We start from the raw sequence: 5,152 nt of genomic DNA on the forward strand, positions 1-5,152 counted from the left end.
GTGCTTGTTTTGGTGTTGTTGTAATTAATACTTAAATAAAGCACAACCAAACTCAGTTTTGCTCCCGATCTATTTTTAAATATGCACGTGTGTGTTGTCAGGCGGGCGTACGTAGTTTATGAATACACAGAGGGGCGGACGTGTATATAAAACGTGTATATAAAACCCGCGCCCTATCTTCAGATGCGCCTTATCTGTGTGTTAAATACAATAATTGCACACATAACTGAGACTGCGCCTTTTCGTACGGTGCGCCTTTTCGTCGTGAAAATACGGTAATAACAGAAAACCAACTCAGAAAGGCACACTCTCACCATGGCAGAAGAACAACAATAAACTGTGGCAAAAACTCCTGGCAAAAAGCATGGCAAACGAAACCTGGCATGACATGGAGTAAACGCAGACGCTCTGACAAAGGTGACTGGGAAGACAAGGACTAAATAGACATGACAACGAGACACAGGTGACACACATCAGGAGGGAGAAGGCAATCAGGAAAACCAAAAGCAAAGTTACAAGAAAACCGGACACACAGGGGAAGTGAAGCTTTTCAAAATAAAACAGGACATGACAAAAACCTTGAACATAATACATGGAAACAAGACACACATGGACCATGACACAAGGACTCAAAAACAAAAGGACAGAAAACCAGGACGTGACTGAAACCTGAACTTAAAACATGAAAAACACATGGGAGACAAACATGGAACATGGCACGTGGACTATCAAAAAACAAAGTGTAACCAAAAAAACAGGCATGACAGAGGTATTTCTTCACCACTGTCACTTGGGTCTCTGTAAATAATAGTATAAAGAGTATGGTCTAGACCTGCTCCATATGTAAAGTGTCTTGAGATACTATTTGCTGTGAATTGGCTCAAATAAAATTTACTTCACTTGTTTTGGGACTATTTACACCTTGTGTTCGTTGAAGGGCTAACCTTTGTCAACATACAACTTCAGTGGCATTTGGCCATGGCTTTTCTGTAATCAAATTTTGTCTTGGATGTCTTTGGCCTCAGTCATTATTGCCTTGTGTTCAGTCACTGGATGTTGCAGTTCAGTGATCTCCTCACCTTGCTTTGTCACCACCATCATGTTGCTCTCAACCAGGTCTTTCCCATTTAGAAGCTTGTAAGGAGATGTTGGGGTTTTTACTGAGTACATCTCAGTATGAAACCCAACATCTCAGTATGAGACCCTTTGTACAAGTAAAAGGGCCTTTACAGACGGGTGTTGAGATGTTGGGTTCATAACACCCAACATCTCCATATTGTACTTGGAATCACCCAACATCTCAATGCTGTTTCCTGACCTGTTACCCTAACTCTACAAGAAAGGTTTTAAAGTCTTGCTAAGTTTGTCTAAAATGTATTACCATTTACTCTTAAAAAACATAAGTCCACATGTTTGAAATGTCTTTGTTTTATTTGAACATTAAAAAACAGAACTGTAAACAAACACATTGTTTTCTTTATCAAAACCAGTCTGAATTCTGTTTGTCCTCGAGGGTGTGGCAGTTGCATATCCCGGTCCTCTTTTGTGACTCAGTCTTATCTTTTTGACTGTTACACAAGCCAGCATCTTTGAAATGTCTCCATTTTATTTGAACATTAACAACAGTACTGTCAACAAACACATTGTTTTCTTTATCAAAAACAGTATGAATTCTGTTTGTCCTCGAGGGTGTGGCAGTTGGTTGTCCTGATCCAGTCTGCAATATTTTGGGCTGTGGCACAAAAATGAAACAACAACATTTAGGGCATGTGTCAAATCTCTGATTTTAGCTTTCATTATCTAACTACTTAAGTTTGCGGACGACACAACTGTAGTTGGCCTCATCAAGGACGGTGATGAGGCTGCCTACAGACGTGAAGTAGACCAGCTGGTCCTCTGGTGTGGTCAGAACAACCTGGAGCTTAACCCGCTCAAGACTGTGGAGATGACAGTGGACTTTAGGAAGAACTCACCCACCGTACCTCCTCTTACCATTTTCAACAACACAGTGTCTACTGTGGACTCCTTTAAGTTCCTGGGAACTACAATCGCCCGGGATCTCAAGTGGAAGTCCCACGTAGACCTAATCAGGAAAAAGGCCCAGCAGAGGTTGTATTTTCTGCGACAGCTGAAAAAGTTCAACCTGCCTCAGGAGCTGCTGACCATCTTCTACACCTCCATCGTCCAGTCTGTTCTCTGCACTTCCATCACTGTCTGGTTTGGATCGGCCACCAAACAGGACAGAAACAGACTGCAGCGGACAATAAGGTCTGCAGAAAAAATCATCGGGGCCGACCTGCCCTCCATCCAGGACTTATACCAGTCCAGGGTCAAAAAACGGGCAGGAAGCATCACTGCAGACCCCTCACACCCTGCACACAAACTATTTGATCTGCTTCCCTCTGGTAGGCGTTACAGAGCTCTGTATGCCAAGACCACCAGACACAAAAACAGTTTCTTCCCCCAGGCTGTCTCCCTGATCTCCCCATAAACCACCTGCCATTGTGTGAACCATCACACTGTTTGCACTACCTCATTCCACTGTTTGCACTACATGTATATATATATTTTTTTTTCTTGTAAATATTTTATTCTTCATTTTATTATTATTATTGCTATTTTGTATTTTGTATGGTGCACAGGGCAGAGAAAAATCCGGAGTCAAATTCCTTGTATGGTCACACATACTTGGCAAATAAAGCTGATTCTGATTCTGATTCTGATTCTGATTTGGTGTGAGATAAACCATAGCCAATTCATGTACTACATAATACTCACCTTTGGTCCACTGCAGGTGCTCACACAAAGTTCAATGCATCTATATTCCTCAGCTGTTGTTCAATCCAGGACCACAGCTCCTAAAGATAAAAAGTTGATTATTTCTTTTTTTATTATTGAAGGCACACATGCAGAAATTGGCTTTTTACTCTCACTAACATCCTGTTGCTGAAGTTTTCACCACTAGTACATACATCGGGTTGAGTCTAACACACTGAAATGTAAAGCAAATCACTGATTTCTAGTCCTCAACACCAAGAACACTCAAGATTTTCTTTTCCACATTATGAAACTTAGTTACATCAGGTTTCTTTAACCCTCTAAACAGCAGCGCATTGTAAGGAAACATGACACCCTCTTTCCTATTGGTGAAAAATGCATGATTTCAACCAGTCAGATTATGTGTATGGCAACCCATTTGGTTGCTAAGGAAAAGCTGTGGGAGAAACGGCGGCTAATGAGAGATAGTGATAGCAATAGCAGCAGCAATAGCGAGTTTTGATATGTGAGAGATTTATGACATTTTTGACATTGTTTGGAGTGTATGGTTAGTGAGTAGTGAGTGTGTTTAGTGTATAGTTTAGGCGACTACTGAATGTGGAGCAGGCAGCGCAGCTCTTCTTTGAGCTGGGAGGTGCAGAGTGAGACGCGGAGCCAGAGCCTGAGCCAGAAAGTGAAGACTTTGACGACAAAGAAGATGATCCCTCTTTTGTTTTGGAAGAGGAAAGAGAGAACGAGGAGCCACCGATGTGCGCACAGAGTGCTACTCGGAGGTCTGCACAGAGGAAGGGACGGCTTGGCACACCCACCAGGTCCAGATGTCCGCTGACTCTGGCAGCAGAGCCACGCCTCCTCTCTGGGCCTTGGAAGACAAAGGAAGATGCTGACACTGCCCCATCTGTAAGCAGGTTTCAACCATGAAGAACCACCAGGAGTCCAGGTGGAGACACTTTCCCCCCAAAGTCCAAAATATCTTTTTCTGTCGTTTTTTTTGCCATTGACACAGTTAGGACAAGCTGCTGTAACACCAACAAAAGTGCTGTAAAAAACTGGGAAATAGGGAAGAAGTACAATTGGACTGACATAGAGACAGAGGATCTACATAAGTTTTTCTGTCTTCTGATCTACATGCCGTTGGTGTCGCTGTCAAGTCTCCAAGGTTACTGGAGACAGAATCACATTTTGTCTGTGCCTCTTCTAGCCAAAGTGGTGACAAGGGACAGGTTTCGCTCCATATTTTGGAACATCCACCTCAGTGATCCTGAGGAGGATCTAGAAAACAACAGCAAGAAGGGAACACCAGGCCATGACAAACTGTTTAGAGTCAGGCCTCTTTATCATGACATTCTGAGTGCCTGCCAGGCTTATTACCACCCGAGAAGAGAGGTGGCTGTGGATGAAAGGATGGTGGCAACTAAGGCAAAAACAGGCATGACATGAAGGACAAGCCAACTAAATGGGGATGAAACTTTTTGTATTGGCTGAGTCAAACAGTGGCTACACCATCAGATTCAACATTTACACATAGTCTATAACTGCAAGTGAGCATGGACTGTCTTATGATGTTGTCATGAACCTTATACAGCCATTCTGTCTTGGCATTGGGTACCATATTTACATGGACAATTTTTACACAAGTCCCAAACTGTTCATGGACCTGGCCAGCATGAAGTTTGGAGCATGTGGCACCTACAGTGAGAGCAGAAAAGGATGCCCCAGAGGGAGGGCAAATGCGCTCACCAAAAAATGTGAAAGAGGATCTGTGAGATGGATCAGAGAGGGCCCACTTGTTTATGTAAAATGGATGGACACACAGGAGGTGTCTGTGTGCTCCACCATCCATCCTGCATTTTCAGGAGAGACAGTGCCAAAAAGGGTGAAGAATGGAGATGGACACTGGGCTGTGAGAGACATTCCCTGTCCTACACCAATCATGGCCTACAACAAGAATATGGGTGGTGTTGACCTGTCAGGTCTGTGATCTGCCCCTCTGTCTTGTGGTGGACAGGAACTGCTTTTAAGAGTGGCACAAATAACTCGTGGTGTATTTTTTTTGTGACACCTGATTGTGTTGTAAATAGCTGTACAAAAAGGCATTTACTGCATTTTAAGATAAATTGTTGTAAATAACTTGTTTGCTAAATTTGTACATATTTTGTTGACATTTACTTGTATATAGCTGTATATTGTACTGTGTTTACTGTACCTTGTAAACTGTTAATTTATTTTACCTCTATATTTTTTCTGTTTTTGCACACTTTTTGCTTTTTTCACTGTTCTTCTGTTCTTGTGAGCTGCCACGACAAGTGAATTTCCCCACTGCAGGATCAATAAAGTTCATCTTATCTTAAATAACTTGTTTGCTAAATTTGTA

At 42.4% G+C, this 5,152-nt stretch overlaps 1 long non-coding RNA gene across 1 annotated transcript; it reads right to left on the minus strand.

The window, feature by feature from the left end:
• Nucleotides 1-1,501: 1,501 nt before the first annotated feature.
• On the minus strand, nucleotides 1,502-4,902 carry LOC124055950. The gene is made up of 3 exons (XR_006842887.1): nucleotides 3,588-4,902; nucleotides 2,779-2,858; nucleotides 1,502-1,732 (listed from the first exon to the last, which is right to left on the minus strand). It is a non-coding gene; the product is annotated as an uncharacterized LOC124055950 (long non-coding RNA).
• Between the last annotated feature and the right edge of the window lie 250 nt (nucleotides 4,903-5,152).

Source organism: Scatophagus argus, unplaced genomic scaffold (assembly GCF_020382885.2).
Source record: "Scatophagus argus isolate fScaArg1 unplaced genomic scaffold, fScaArg1.pri scaffold_30_ctg1, whole genome shotgun sequence".
Taxonomy (NCBI): Eukaryota; Metazoa; Chordata; class Actinopteri; family Scatophagidae; genus Scatophagus; species Scatophagus argus.